The sequence below is a fragment of the Erpetoichthys calabaricus genome, chromosome 5 (assembly GCF_900747795.2).
Source record: "Erpetoichthys calabaricus chromosome 5, fErpCal1.3, whole genome shotgun sequence".
Taxonomy (NCBI): domain Eukaryota; kingdom Metazoa; phylum Chordata; class Cladistia; order Polypteriformes; family Polypteridae; genus Erpetoichthys; species Erpetoichthys calabaricus.
In genome coordinates, this window is record NC_041398.2 from 122,364,362 (window position 1) to 122,381,555 (window position 17,194).

Sequence of the window (17,194 nt, forward strand, 5' to 3'; positions counted from 1 at the left end):
TTTGTTTTTTTACTTTTTTACATTTTTTTTACATTTTTTACATTTATTCAAGCAGTATTGACCACTAAATGTTGTGCAAGTTCTAGAAATGGGCCAACACATAATAAAACACAAAATGTACCTTTTCTCAGGCTTCTGGATTTATTGTCTACTACAAAACGGAACAGTCAAAAGTAATTCAAAAGTCAAAAGTAGTTCAGTCAATCATAGTTTCATTCCCAGTATTTGAGTTTGCTGTGCCACAGGCCAAAGCAGGGAACTGCACAAAGTCCTGGATTGCTGGGACACTTTGAGCAGAAGGTCTTGACGTCTCTACGCTGACCCTTCTTTGAACAGACACGACAGCGTTTTTCTGAAAGTCCAAAGTCCTTACATTCATCTGGCAACACTGCTGAAATACTACTCATAGGATCCTCTTTGCCAGTGTATACACGAAATCTATAAATGTAACCTGAATTCTCAGCTAAGCAAAACATCTTGATACCAAACCGTGCCCTTTTCAATGGTAGATACTGTCGAAACTGTAAGCGGCCCTTCCACAACAATAAACTTTCATCAACTGCAACTGACGGTCCTGGCATGTAGGGCAACTGAAATGCTTCAAATAAATGATCAATCAAAGGACGTAGCTTGAACAAGCGGTCGCGGTTTGGATCTTTCTTATCTGGCTCATTTCTGTTGTCATTCAAATGAAAGAATTTCAGCAGCAAAGAGAATCGGTTACGTGTCATGACAGCTGCAAAAATAGGTGTTGCATACATAGGATCTGTAGACCAGTACATCTCAATATCTGTTTTTCTGATTATTCCCATCAACATCAAAATCCCAATGAATTTTTTCATTTCGTTTTCATCAGTGTCAAACCAAGCACGAACACGGGAATGTGGAGGTAAATTGGGATTTTTCTCAATAAACTGTGCTGCATACAGATTTGTCTGATGAACAAAATGTCTGATCAAATCAGGTGACACAAACAGCTCATAAAACTGCTCAGCAGTGTAATTGTTTACATCAACAATAAAGCCACACGTTGCCTCAAACGGATGCAGAAAAGGTAGTTCACCTCGGGCAGCAGTCCAGTTGAGATGCTGGGGATACACCCACTCATCGCCGTCATCCGATGCGTCTTCATTCACAGTATCATGCAGCGCATGTTGCTGCTCATCATTGTCGCTAAAATCTTCTTCAGAGCTGCTACAATCATGATCAGAACTGTCCAAAATCGCCTGCAAAGCCTCACTTGAAGTCAGTTTACGTTTCGCCATATTCACAGCTGTTACATGCGAATCACGTCACATGACCGGCCAAAACAACCACAGACTTGTCGAAATACAACGTAGTAATAATACCCACGCCAAACCGTCAGTTATACTACTTGCCAGGCATTCATATAACCACAGGCAAATGTGCCGGATAATTCCGGCAGTATGGCGTTAGCAATAAAACAACGGTGCCGGATATATCCGGCAGAGAGCGGTTAAGGGGTTAATTATCCTTTTCATCAAGGCTCCACAATCCATATTAATCCCTACTATTCTCTGCTGTTCTTTTTCCAGTTTTTCTACTGTGGCGATCTGCACCACCACCACCTGATTAAGGCAGCATGCAGTCCCTATATTGATAGATTGAAGGCCATATGTCCACATGATGATCATCATCTAATTCTTTCACATGAAATCTGAAAACCATGAGGACTGATTTGGATCATTTATGTTGGGTAGAATGCCCATTGGGGGCTGGGCAGTCTCATGGCCTCGGAACCCCTGCAGATTTTGTTTTGTTTTTCCCCTATGGCCTTTTTTTCTGTCCTCCTAGCCATCTAACCTTACTTTACTCTTTGTTACTCAGTATTGCCTAATCTTATTGTTGTTTCCACTTTTCTTTCTTCATCTTATAAAGCACTTTGAGCTATATCATTTGTATGAAGATGTGCAATATAAATAAATGTTATTGCTGTTGAGAATCACAAGTTCTTTTTGTGTTGTTATATAGACAAAAAGGGTGGTATAGAGAAACTAATGATTAGCACTACCTCCTTACCACTCCAGATCCCTGGATACCAATCCCAGTTTGGACAGTGTCTGTGAGGAGCTTCCGGGTTCTCATTTTTGCATGGGTTTTCTTTGGATAGTCTTGTTTTCTCTCATCTCAAACACATGGATTTTGGGTTAATTACACTGCACAACATAGTTTAGGCTTCTTGAACACTGTTGGGTGTTTCTTATAGATTTTTGGGTGCTGATCACAAATATCACAGATTTACCCATCACATACCATTTCAGAGAAATCTTCAGTTTTGTCATGATTTTTTCTTATATTTATATCCAAACATTTTCGCTCCCGTAAGTGACCTTTTAACAACAGTTTGTGCAGCCTGGGCATGTCCAGGCATGGAATCAAGCCAGGTTGGAAGCTGTTCTGTGGAAGTTGACATCCTGGGGATGCCTGGGCAGGTCTGAACGAGCTTGACACTGTCTCAGCATGCTATAAAGGTGGCTTGCATACACAGATCCTGCGCATTTGGTTAATATAGATAGTAACAGAGTATGCATAGTATTAGTATAGTAAAGTATAGTATCTGTAGCAATGTAACAGTAAGTAAGCTTGATGCTATAGACGTTTTGGTGTCAGGTGGTATGTCTCGTCAATGTCGTAACAGCCGCGATACATTCTGCTATATCTGTGGCGAATATACACTTGTGCCTCAGAGACGTTGGATGACTGCTCTTGTGAAGAAAGGTTATCATCTGTATTTCGGCTGCAAAATTGGTCATCAAGACAAGGAATGGGCGCCTCACATTTGCCGTGCGACATGTGCAGTCAGTCTGAGAGCCTGGCTCAGAGGCACTTGAAAGACGATACCGTTTGCTGTTCCGATGATATGGTGAGAACAGAAAGACCATGTGACAGACTGTTACTTCTGTTTGACTAATGTCTCTGGTTTCTCTGCCAAAAACAAGAAGTCAATTGAATATCCTAATCTGCCTTCAGCAAGAGATCCGTGCCACATGATGACAGTCTTCCAATTCCGAAACCACCAGAGGATTGGACCTTAGACGAACCAGATGAAGAAACTGCAATGCAGGGTACTGACAATGACATTGACCCAGATTTTGAACTGTGCTCATCAGGCGATCCACATCTGATAACACAGTCCGAATTGAATGATTTGGTCAGAGATTTGGGTCTGTCAAAAGCAAAAGCCGAGCTGCTGGGTTCGAGACTGCAGGAATGGTGTTTGCTGTCACCAGGTATGAAAATTTCTGTTTTTCGAGGCCGACATTATGATATAACCAAATTTTTTGCACAAGTCGACAGTCTCTGTTTCTGTTGTGACATTGAAGGATTGTTCTCGGCCTTGGGTTGTGATCACAACCCGGAAGAGTGGCATCTCTTCATTGATTCGTCAATTTTAAGCCTGAAAGCTGTTCTGCTACACAATGGCAACATTTATCCTTCAGTACCTGTTGACTATGCACTACACATGAAAGAAATGTATGAGAATATGGAACTGTTGATGAAGCACGTCCAGTATAGCAGGTACAACTGGAATATCTGGGGAGATCTTAAAGTCATTGCTCTGTTGTTAGGACTGCAGCTCAGCTATACAAAGTACTGTTGTTTCATCTGTGAATGGGACAGCCATGCCAAAGAGTCACACTATTCTCGACAGAACTGGCCACTCCGTAAAAAGCTAATTCCAGGACAGAAAAATGTGGCTTGTCAACCCGGCAAAGATATTTTTGCTCCTCTTCACATAAAACTGGATCTCATGAAGGATTTTGTGAAAGCACTGAACAAGGAAGGCGAAGGTTTTTGTTATTTAAGACAGATATTCCCAAGAATAACTGACGCCAAGATCAAAGAGGGCATTTTTGTTGACCCCGAGATCAGACATGTTATGAGTGACAAGCGGTTTGAAGATCTGTTAGTTAGGCCGGAAAAAATTGCCTGGAAATTGTTGACAATTTTCTGGGCAATTACAGAGCCCCAAACTACATTCAGCTGGTAGACAAACTTCTCAAAGCATACAAGACAATGGAGTGCAACATGTCACTCAAGATTCATTTCCTCCACTCACACTTGGACTTCTACCCTGCAAATCTCGGTGCTCTCAGTGACGAACACGGTAAAAGGCAGGGTACCATTGGAATCTGTCAATGCTTGCTGACTACTGTTGGACACTGCAACATGATGCACCAGACATTGAATACAAAAGAAAATCAGGAGCAAAACACTTTTAATTCTGTTGAATTTAATAGCTTATGCGAAATATAAACGTGACTAAATACGTTATTGTCAGTAAACATATAAATGTCTATTTCTCAGAGTTCCTACGTGATGCAGTAAAACCATACCTGTCACAATCAGCAAAAACTTTTCAAGAAGCAAGACTTTTCAGAAAAATTGTTGTGCAGTGTATCGTGTCTAAACTTGCCTTGTTTGATTTTACTGAATGTGTGTAAGTGTGTTCTGTGATAGATTAGCATAACATAAAGGTCTGATATCTTCATTGCTGCTGGGATAGTTATTTTCCCTGCTGTAATACTGCATTGGACTAAGCATGCTGGAAAACAGATGGAAGGATGCAACATTTTCTGTGTCATTCTTTATAATATGAAATATTCTTTAAAGTCTATCTAATTTCTCCTGAACATACACTCCTGTAAATCAAAAAGTTTATTCAAATGTATTTTGAATATGTAATTGAATTTAATGAGTTTTTTGCCAAATGTCTATCAAATATAATGCTATAGTGACTATCTCTTAAAGTCTTATTAATGACTGGCCTCTGTTGTAATTAGTGGATGACATCAAGACCATGGTAGGCTCTTATTGCCAAAATTCAGAATTTAGGAATTTCTGTGCCTGTGTATCATTATTAATGGAGTATACTCATTTTAAATTTCGATAAAAGTCACTCAATTCTGTCTAATATAGTTTTTTGGAACATTATTACATTGTTGTTAATTTTCTGTTTAGTACACATTGTATTAATTAGCATTAGAATCTCATTTTAAACAGAGACTGCCCTAAACCGCTATTCCTCTGACTTAGTTTACACATTCCTTGCTTAACCTATGCATAACCAGAACATTTTTTCTTAACTGTGCTTTTCTAGTACATTAACGTCCTTTAATTTAGATTCAATCTGTCCCATGTGGTGCAGACTCTGTGTTCCAAAAAGAGTTCATGTACCCCATAATTCTTTGCTTCTCTATCAACCATGCAGTTAATGCCCTTATCTCTGAGTACAACATGAGCACATTATCATATAAGCATTAAAAGAAAATTTACAATTAAGTATACTACACTGCCCAGCTTTTTCTATATTTTTGTTATTTAAATACATGCAATAATATGTATAATGTTTTTTGCAACATGTAGTGATTATTCAATGTGTTAAAGATGAACTGAGGATTTGGTGATATTTTTAAATGAATGGTCCAATATTGACTTATAAAATGTTGATCTGATTCTAACTATTAATTGTGCTTATCAAGTTTTACATTAACTGTTAAGTACAATGACATTTGGCGACATAATGTATATTATAGATATAAAAAGCTAGTGCATCTGGGACTATAATCTAAACAAGGTTTTAGAACAATATTATGTTAAAAATGCTGTATATCTAAGTCATAAGATGATAAAGCATTTAATTTGACAGAAATGAGCTGATTGATTTTTTTTTAATTAAAAGTGAAAATGCTTCAAGTTTACAATAGACTTGAGTTGGAAATCAAACAGAGGTTTCAGAAACTTAAAATTTTTCTACTGCAAAGCATAACATTACTTTATTTACCAGCTTTAACTATTGATGTACCATACTACGGTAGGCTGGCGCCCTGCTTGGGGTTTGTTTCCTGCCTTGCGCTCTGTGTTGGCTGGGATTGGCTGCAGCAGACTCCCGTGACCCTGTAGTTAGGATATAGCGGGTTGGATAATGGATGGACTGTGGTGGGTTGGCACCCTGCCCAGGATTGGTTCCTGCCTTGTGCCCTGTGTTGGCTGGGATTGGCTCCAGCTGACCCCCGTGACCCTGTGTTCGGATTCAGCGGGTTGGAAAATGGATGGATGGATGGATAATGGATGGATGGATGGATGTTCCACCATGAGTTGTGTACTCCACCCTGATAATTAAAAATGAATGGCTTGCACAGATTCCATTTTTTTCACATTCACTTTCACAATTTTAGATTTGAATAATTGTTAAATAAACCTAAAGGGTTTTACTTTATTCATTAGTTAAAAAATACCAAGGCTGAAAATGGTCGCAAGTTAATAAAGTATAAAATGGAAGGATAATGAAAGCTAATTAGGCAGAGTTATTATAGTAATTACTTCTTATTTAAGTAAAATAAAACATGTAACGGTGTCTTATTAGGCAAAATTACGAAAAGTAATTATGATATTAAGTCAGTTTATTGACTACCATTAATTTCATTATGTACTGAAGCATAATGATTGACCACATCTCTAGAGATCCTTAGTTGTTTTTTAAATGCTTCTTTTGATTATAGCACAAATCAGCATCCATACAAAATGCAGTTACATATATATAATATTAAATCTATGACGAATTTTACAAATGTAAGTTTTCCAAATTTGAAATAAATAGATGTTTTATAAATACTATTTTTTACTAACCTTGATATCTTTATATATAATACGCTGCTGTGGCTGTCCGTTTGTCTATCTAGGATCCAGTCTATACAGGACCTGTAGCTCGCAAACCGCTTGACCTATTGACCTGAAATTTGGTACACATATATTTGGTACACATATGTGACGTCTACTGTCCGCTTTCAGGGTGATGATTGACCTCCAAGGTTATTCCTCTTTTTATTTCTATTTTATTTTATTGTAGAATCAACTCTCGTAAGCGGCCAGCAGGGTGGTTGGGCGGGGTATGCATATGGGCGCCGTTCTCATCCCTACCACCTTCGTCGTCACTTTCCCTACCTCTTCATATCTTAAATCATTCTTGAGGCAGATTGAAGACTTAAGTGCCAGCTTAAGTGAAAAATTAAAGAAAACGTACTAAGTAATTGCAACACAATCACTGACTTAACCACTTTTAACGCTAAAAGATACCGACAAAAGAAGAGGAGAAGCGGGCCGCTATGGTGGAGAAAAGTAGAGCTGCTCAGGAATCAGCAAGCGCATCGACCTCTGAGCAAACGAATGCTAAACGTACAGAGAAAGAGCATGAAAACTAGGAATGCTCAAGTCAAGTGGATTCACTGCACATTATTATGTTGTGCTCTGTTACTGGTATAATATAATTCTGATATCCAGCATTGTTCTGGCTGTATGCAGTGAGTCACTGTCGTGCTTCAGTCTGAGGCCATGTGCACTCTGGAGCATTTTCCTTCAGAGAGCTCTCTGTATTTGACTGAATTCATCCTTCCTTCAGTTCTGACCAGTCTCCCTGTCCCTGTTGCTGAGAAGCACCCACATAGCGTGATTCTGCTACCACCATACTTCACAGTAGGAATGGTTTTAGGCAGGTGATTAGCAGTGCCTCGTCTTCATTAGACATTGCGCTTGATGTTCAATTTTTGTCTCATTAAACCTGAGAATCTTTAAATGCCATTTGACAAACCCCAAGTGGGCTGTCTTATGCCTTTTACTCAAAAGTGGCTTCGGTCTAGCCACTCTACCATAAAAACCTGATTGACCGAGTACTGTTGAGATGGTTATCTTTCCTGTAGGTTTTCCGTCCTCAGCAGATGTCTTCTGGAGCTCTGTTAGAGTTACTGAGTTCTTGGTCACTCCTTGATCTAGGTCCTTTTTGTATGGTTACTCAGTTTGGCTGGATGGTCAACTCTAGGGAGAGTTCTGGTGGCTCCAAACGTCTTCCGTTTCACAACAGTTGAAGCCACTGGGAACACTCAAAGCTTTAGAAATGGTTTTATACCTTTGCCCTCATCAATGCCTCACTACAATTTTACAGAGAGTTCCTTGGACTTTGACGCTTGACTTTTGGCCTGACATGCATTGTGTAATTTATTGACCATATAAACACAGGTGTGTCCCTTTCTAAACTGTGAGTAATCAATTCAATTTGCCACATTTAGACTGCAATCAAGTTGTAGACACATCTGAAGGATGATTATAGCAAACAGGATGCACCTGATGACAAGAGTGCCACAGGCTCTGAATACTTGATTGAATGACAGATTTCATTATTTGATTTTTTAATAACTTTGCAAGCCTTTCTGAAAAAATGTTTTCGCTTTGCCATCATGGGTTATTGGGTGTAGATTAATGGGGAAGGACACATTTATGCATTTAAATTTAAACCTACAACAGACTACTTTTTGAATTCACTGTATATTTACACTTTATGAGGACTGTGGACTAGACTGTTAACTCATTGTGATTTTGTGTTGAAGGGAGGAAATTGTATCCCAGTCTCCGGGGTCATGGAAGTTTGTATGTGCTTTTGGAACTTTAAAAATTTTATGACTGTGTACTTTGTGCCATTTTCCAGAAGATGCTCTGGTATAAGTCATTAGTATACTAGTCTTCTCCAATATCTGCAAAGAAAAAATTGTTTTGCATGCTTGGCATTTGGTCAAGGCCCTGTAAAGTGGGTGTAGGAATCGATGCATGCTGCCTCTGTTTGTGAATTTCTTGTCTTGAAGAAAATCCATTTTGAGAACCAGAAGGTTGGATCTCTACTATTTGCAGTTTTGTTGTTTTTTTTCAGACATGTGCCTACCTGTTAGCACAATGTTCTTTTCTTCAAAGGTTTTATTTATTTCTCACCTAGTGTAACTGTTATGGGTGCGGCAGAAAAGTTCAGTAGTAGTAAAGTAGTAGTTGTTTCAGCAACATTTTTTGGCTAATTTAAGATTAGCTTTAGTAATGATGCTGTAAGAGACATTTCCTCTGACAGCTTTTGCACACAAATGACAAATAAGCAGCATACTATACTGTGGAGCACCACTCTATTGACAGCTAAACCTTTCTGCAGCACTTAGACAGTGACATGTAAATTCTGCTCTGTAAAATAAAAAACCTCTTTATCGGAGATTACATACCTCCTACAAAATATAGGAGCCTAACTTTGTAAATATGACTTGAAGTAAAAATCTTGTAATCATGAGCTCTGGGTAGTGACTGAAAGAATGAAAACTGCCTGAAGTGAAGTTCCTGTGCACACTTACCGGACACTCTCCATGATATATGGTGATACAGGAAAGACCTGAGAATAGAAATAGCGATTGTTTCATTCGGGAAGTGATCTTTGGGAATGTAGTGTGAATATGACATGGGCTCTTTCCACTAGAGTTGTTCCAATCAGAATTCTCGGGGATATGTATGGGCAGAAGCACAATCCGCTTGAGGGATTAGATTACTTGGAGCACTTGAGAATTCCCCAAGAGGACCTGGAGGCCGTTTATGGGGATATGGTGGCCTGATTTCTCCTGGCCGATAAGTCAATAGAAAGGGACGTGTTTTGTATAGGTGAGCTAAGGACTGGAAAGCAGCATTTTTTTTGCTTTTAAGATTTTGTTTAGTTTGTGCTTTAAATTCTTCCTTTCCAGATTTTAGTTTAAGTTTTGGAACATTTGATTTATTCATTCTATTTTTTGTTTTTATTTAGCTTTTTTTAGAAATTAACTTTTATAATTTGTTACATTTTAAAGGTTTTGTTTCACTCACCAAAAATGTTAATATGGACACCATTCTGCAAGTGTAAAAATATATTTTTCTTTGTAACTGTCAAATTGTATTTCATTCCTTCTGCATACCAGTCAGCTTGATACATGATAACAGGAACATACAATGTCACTGTCTGTGACAGAACTCAATGACATTGTGACAGCAAAAAAATGTTCTTGTCAAAAACTACTCTGAAAAGTACATTTTTTTCAGGTAATTTACTTATGTACAAGTAACAGAGTAAATGTAATGCGTTGCTGTCCACCTCTGCTTGTGTGTTATTACGAGTTTGTCAATCCTGCAATTCTAAACTTGAATAGTTGTTTGAATTTAGGTAGGTCTTTGCAAATACATTTAGAATTATGCAAAATCCATAGTTTACTTAACATTTACATTTCTATAACTGCAATTTGCCAGATGTCAATGCCATTGGTTATCAAAGATCTAATGACAATTGAAACCGCTATTTTAATGAAATAGCTCAGTTTGAATGCAGATAATAAGTGAGTCAGACACATGCAAGCATGAATCAACACTCTCGACTAAGCGAATGTTATCGCAGTAAGGTTTTAATGAAACAACACATATAGTGGCAATAGCTCATGCTCTTACACATTGCATACAAAAAGAAGTGTTGTGAAAAATTACAAAAGCTAATTTTGTTTTCATTTTTATTTTCTCATATTTGTTTATGTCTAATTTACAGTGTTTTTAGTGTTTATTTTAGTTATTGTTAAAAACATGTTTGATTTTTTTTTTTTTCTTAATGATATACACATTGTTTTAGTTATCATTAAGGAGACAAACACTTCAACATGGTATTTTACACCATCACAGAAATTATAAAAGAAGAACATATATGGCAAAATATTAGTTATTTAATATTATTCCAGCAAGGAAACTATGTTCCAGATGACAATACAGTGAGAACTTTATATTTCTCCAAATATTTTCCATTAATAAACAAGACCTTGCTTTTAGTAGACAAACCCAAGTTCAATTAAAACATAATCAGCCACTTCATGCTGTTAAAAGAAAACAAATAAAGAAAATTAAAAATTACATATTTATGCAATTGTAGCTGTGTCACTCGGCTTCATCTGGGAAATTTTTTAAAACAATGGGATTCAGTTATAGTGTCATCAGGCGTATTATGTAACTAACTGAGTTTTGTTTTGTTTTGTTATTTTACCTGGGGCTAATATTATTATTGAGTGGAGTTACTTATTCTTGAACATGCTACATATGCCCTTGTGTAAAATATTCCTGACATAGGTCAATTCCTGCTTTTCTTAGTGACTAATTTTGGCTTTTGTTGATGTTCATTGGGAAACACAATTTTATAGGAAACAGTATCCTTTTGAATTTAAGCAGGTAATTACTTAAATAATGGGATTTTGGGGTATAGATATTATTTAACTGTGGAACACATCTTGTGAAAATGGTAGCTTCAATCAGATTTGAATGTTATGCTTTAATCTGCACTCTTGTGAAATTACAAAGTTTTGGAAGGTTTAGATCAAAAGCATATAGAAATTGAAATTGGCCTAGTGTATGGAAATTGTTTAACTCAAAGAAAGTGGGGAACTAAAATTGGAACCAATGAGAGCTGAAATAAACCCCAAATAAACTTACAAAATGGAAAAATGATGAAAAGTGAAATAAAGAGCTAACCTTGCAATGAGCACTATGTATGTATCATACAATGATAACATGTGAACTGAAGTAAACTCAGCTTCAAATGTGGATTTTACTTTGTTCACTTGTGAATTTGTTTTAAGGTTTATCCCCAGTTGTATGTTTACAGGTGAAGGGGAATGCAGTATTTATCATTATTATTATTTTTAATTTTATAGATATGGCTTTATGGCTGAGTCATATTTTATCTGAACTTATTACAAACAGGCTGCACATCTACATGTCACATGCAATGAATTGAACGATTTAAGCATTGTGTGGACAAGAACATATGAAAATAAATAATATAGTAAACTACATACAGCATGGACTGCAGATACTGTCTATAGTTTTTGGTTTTGGCAGAATTGCATAATAAAGGACATCACCAAATGCAGTATTGGGCAAAGATGATTTAAATCTGATTCATTCAAAAGCTAAGAATTAATAAAAATCTTAACTCTCCATTGGCATCAAATGTAAAATTAGTACTGCCTTAGTATACAGCAGATTTGAATAAATGTCTATCAACAAAAAAAATAAAGTTACTAATTACTTTTACTCACTCAAAAGCACCGTCCTTTTCTCTTTCTATAACATTCTGAAAAACAGAAGCTCTATCAGCTGTAGAAAAAAAAATCTCTTCATTTTGACCCATCTGGGCTTGACTCCATCTGTTCATTTTTTTTTTTTTTATTTCCTTTTTTTAACTGTAGAAAGTGCTTAATTGGTATTGCAAAGTTAATGATGGCATGCAGGTAGACAACAGTGTTGGCTTTTTCAAAAACACAAAGTTATGTACTGATAAAAAATGCAGTGTAATCAGTTAATGTCAGATTTATTGTCACATGTGGCGTACACAGTAAATTAATTGCATGCATGGCCAAGAGCATCACATCACCAATATCTGGCTGCTTGAACCTTTCTTTGTAAATTATGTCAAATATAACATCACAAGAGGTTATTATAAGCAAAACAGCAATAATCACCTGGAACAGCTTTCTGGGTAATTGGAATTGAAGACCCCACGTAACCATTTGCCACAAGGTTGCAGATTAGATGGGGTTATATATGTTAAATACCTTGTTTAATGTATCATTTGGGCTAAACTATGTTAACTGCCATAGTGCCTGGCAGTAGTGCATAGTGTGCTTGCTAAAGGCATCTTCATTGAGCTTGTGCAGATGGCCTTCTTTTTCATAAAGTATCACGCCCCATTTCTTGGTGCGATCGCTGTCAGATCTTTGGATCTTTATGATGAGTGAGTGAGTAGGTCACTCAATCAGTCAGTAAGTTAATTTTGCATTTTATGTAAATGTTTACAGAGGATCTTGTTGTTTGCCTGGTGATTGCTAATAACTGTAATTTAACAAGATGGCATATTGCATAAACAATATTGCTTTACCAGTTCACTTTCCTATCAGCTTTTTTGTTCTAGTCTCTTTCCCTTGGTGTTCTTGTTTCCAGCTGTTTGGCAATTGCAGTGTCCTGTGTTTCCATTTGACCACACTTCTCTGTGAATATGAATGTTCAAGGAAGGGTTTCATCTGACCCTGCACTCTAACCACCAATGGTCATGTGAAAAGACAATTACCCCTTGGGGATTAACAAAGAATATCAAAATCAAATTTCCTTCTGTGTGTGATAGTGGAATCTTCTTCTAATCTGTTGGTTTGGAGTCTCCTTTATTTTTTTTATTTTCATTTACCTGCACCCTGTCTGTTTTTCCTAACTTTTGGTTTTACATAGAACCACTCATAGATGAACTGACTATGTGTGCCTCTGTCTCTGAAGTACTTGTTCCCTGTCTGTAATTCTCTGCAGTCTATTCCACTTGTTGCTCTACTATTCACATGCTTCAGCAGTGTTTTCACTTTAATGAAACTATGGAACAACAGTACCGGATTTCCATGTTAATAGCGGCCACCACCAGTACTGTTAGCCAACAGGATTCTGGTGGAAATTGGGCTGTGTTGGCCAAAGAAGGAGAAGAAGAGGGGAGAGACATGTCCGGAGGCAGGTGGAGAGGAGGAAGGTAAAGAGTGTCTAACTGAAGATAGGACCTTTGAATGTTGGCAGTATGACTGGTAATGGGAGAGAGTTAGCTGATGTGATGGAGAGAAGGAAGTAGGATATATTGTGCGTGAAAGAGACTAAATGGAAGGGGAGTAAGGCCAGGTGGATCAGAGGTGGATTCAAATTGTTCTATCACGGTGTCGATGGGAGGAGAATTAGGGTAGGGGTTATTCTGAAGAAACAGTATGTCAAGAGTGTTTTGGAGGTGAAAAGAGTGTCAGACAGAGTAATGATTATGAAGCTGGAAATTGAAGGTGTGATGATGAATGTTGTTAGTGCATATGCCCAACAAGTTGGGTGTGCAATGGATGAGAAAGAAGATTTCTGGAGTGAGTTGGATGAAATGATGGACAGTGTATCCGAGGGACAGATAGTGATGATTGGAGCAGATTTCAATTGATATTTTGGTGACGGGAACAGAGGAAATGATGAGGTGATGGGTAGGTATGGTATCAAGGAGAGAAATGAAGAAGGTTAAATGATAGTGGATTTCGTAAAAAGGATGGACATGGCTGTGATGACTACATATTTTAAGAAGAGGGAGTAACATAGGGTGACGTACAAGAGTGTAGGAAGATGCACACAGGTAGATTATATCCTATGCAGGAGGGTCAATCTGAAGAAGATTGAAGACTGCAAAATGATGGCAGGGGAAAGTGTAGTTAGGCAGCATAGGATGGTGATTTGTAGGATGATGCTGCAGATTAAGAAGAGGAGGATAGTGAGGGCAGAGCCAAAGATCAAATGGTGGAAGTTGAAAAAGGAAGGCTGCAAGGTTGAATTCAGGGAGGAGGTAGACAGGCACTGGGTGGCAGTGAAGAGTTACCAGAAAGCCAGGCAACTGCAGCAGAAGTAGTGTGACAGCAAGAAGGATGCTTGGCGTGACATCAGGACAGAGGAAGGAGGAAAGGGAAACCTGGTGGTGGAATGGGGAAGTACAGGAGAGTATACAGAGGAAGTTGAAGAACAAGTGGGATAGTCAGAGAGATGCAGAAAGTAGACAAGAGTACAAGGAGATAATGCATATGATGAGTTGTATGAGAGGTCTAATTGGAGAAAAGGACCTGTACCAATTGGCTAGACAGAGGGCCCGAGCTGGAAAAGATGTGCAGCAGGATAGGGTGATAAAGGATAAAGATGAAACATACTCATAACCAAGGAGGATGTGTTGAGCAGATGGAAAGAGTATTCTGAGAGGCTCATGAATGAAGAGAATGAGAGAGAGAAGGTTGGATGATGTGTCAATAGTGAATCACGAAGTGCAACAGATTAGAAGAAGGAAGTGAGGACAGCTATGAAGAGGATGAAGAATAGAAAGGCCATTGGTCCAGATGATAAACCTGTGAAAGCATGAAGAGATTAGGAGAGATAACAGTGGAGTTTTTAACCACATTGTTTAATGGAATCTTGGAAAGTGAAAGGATGCCTGAGGAGTGGAGAAGAAGTGTACTGGAACTGATTTTTAAGAATAAGGGGGATGAGCTGTAGTAACTACAGGGGGATACAATTAATGAGCCACAGCATAAAGTTACGGGAAAGAGTAGTGGAAGCTAGGTTAAGAAGGGAGGTGATGATTAGTGAGCAGCAGTATGGTTTCATGCCAGGAAAGAGCACCACAGATGTGATGTTTGCTCTGAGTGTGTTGATGAAGAAGTATAGAGAAGGCCAGAAGGAGTTGCATTGTGTCTTTGTGGAGCTGGAGAAAGCATATGACAGGGTGCCTTGAGAGGAGTTGTGGTATTGTATGAGGAAGTTGGGAGTGGCAGAGAAGTATGTAAGAGTTGAATAGGATATGTACGAGGGAAGTGTGACAGTGGTAAGGTCTGCAGTAGGAGTGATGGATGCATTCAAGGTGGAGGTGGGACTATATCAGGGATCGGCTCTGAGCCTTTTTTTTTTAAATGGTGATGGACCGGTTGACAGACGAGATTAGACAAGAGTCCCCGTGGACTAAGATGTTTGCTGATGACATTGTGATCTGTAGCAAGAGTAGGGAGCAGGTTGAGGAGAACCTGGAGAGGTGAAGATATGCTCTAGAGAGGAGAGGAATGAAGTTCAGTAGGAACAAGACAGAATACATGTGTGTGAATGAAAGGGAGGTCAGTGGAATGGTGAGGATGCAGGGAGTAGAGTAGGCAAAGGTGGTTGAATTTAAATACTTGGGATCAAAAGTACAGAGTAGCGGGGATTGTGGAAGAGAGGTAAAAAAGAGAGTGCAGGCAGGGTAGAATTTACAGGCAGGAGTAATTTGTGACAGACAGGTATCAGCAAGAGTGAAAGGGAAGGTCTATGAGATGGTAGTGAGACCAGCTATGTTATATGTTTTGGAGATGGTGGCACTGACCAAAAAACAAGAGACAAGAGCTGGAGATGGCAGAGTTAAAGATGCAAAGATTTGCCTTGGGGTGTGATGAGGATGGATAGAATTAGGAAAGAGTACATTAGAGGGTCAGCTCAGGTTGGACGGTTGGGAGACAAAGTCAAAGAGGTGAGATTGCATTGGTTTGGACATGTGCAGAGGAGAGATGCTGGGTATATTGGTAAATGGATGCTAAGGATAGAGCTGCCAGGCTAAAGTAAAAGAGGAAGGCCTAAGAGGAGGTTTATGGACATGGTGAGAGTGGACATGCAGGTGATGAGTGTAACAGAGCAAGATGCAGAGGACAGGAAGATATGTAAAAAGATGATCCGCTGTGGCAACAGCTGAAATAAGAAGAAGAAGATTCAGTTATACTTCAATGTAACAGAAAGTGTTACAAGGCCAAAGAACACTGAATGTGAAAAAGTCTGTCATCAACAAACAAAAATTAATCAAAGATTCTCTAGAAAGCAATAAGACCCTGTCTAAGGCACTGCCATCTCCTTCTCCAGAAAACGTTTTTCAAATGTTTAATATATCTTACTTCTAATCTGGGGAATGCATGAAATTTTTATAATAGTAAGATGCTTGTTAACCTCAGAGAAATTATTTGATCATTTATTAATTGCCCGGTCTACAATACAAGAAATACTAATTAAAAACACGGACAGTAGCACATTATTAGATAAATTATAAATAGCTTCTTGTTATATATTTAAAAACAAGTGCTAAACTGGATGCCTGCAAAACAACTTTAGGGAAACGGACCTGAAATGCAGATTTTCATTCACATGGTAAAGAAACAATGTGTTTATAATGTATAACATTTTTTTCACACATTAAAATCAGAAATGGTTTGTCTGGACAGTTTACTAAGAAAACCACATGCTTTTCTAAATAACCAATTTTTAAAGATGATGCTTAAAGCAAAGTGATATTTGTGTTGATTCTTGTGTGTTTTTGTCAGTAAAATATTAAGATTTCTTTTTAAAGCTTTCTACTAAAGGAGTCCTATCAACCCCATTCTAAAACATTTTCGTTGATCATTGATATGTCATTTTGTATTTTTACTTTTAATTCTATTTTCTTAGTGTTACCGTGAACTCCCAGCATGTTAGGAGACCCAGGTTCGCTTCCCGGGTCCTCCCTGCATGGAGTTTGCATGTTCTCCCCGTGTCTGCGTGGGTTTCCTCCCACAGTTCAAAGACATGCAGGTTAGGTGCATTGGCGATCCTAAACTGTCCCTAGTGTGTGCTTGGTGTGTGTGTGCCCTGCAGTGGGCTGGCACCCTGCCCAGGGTTTGTTTCCTGCCTTGCGCCCTATGTTGGCTGGGATTGGCTCCAGCAGACCCCCATGACCCTGTAGTTAGGATATAGCGGGTTGGATAATGGATGGATGAATTAA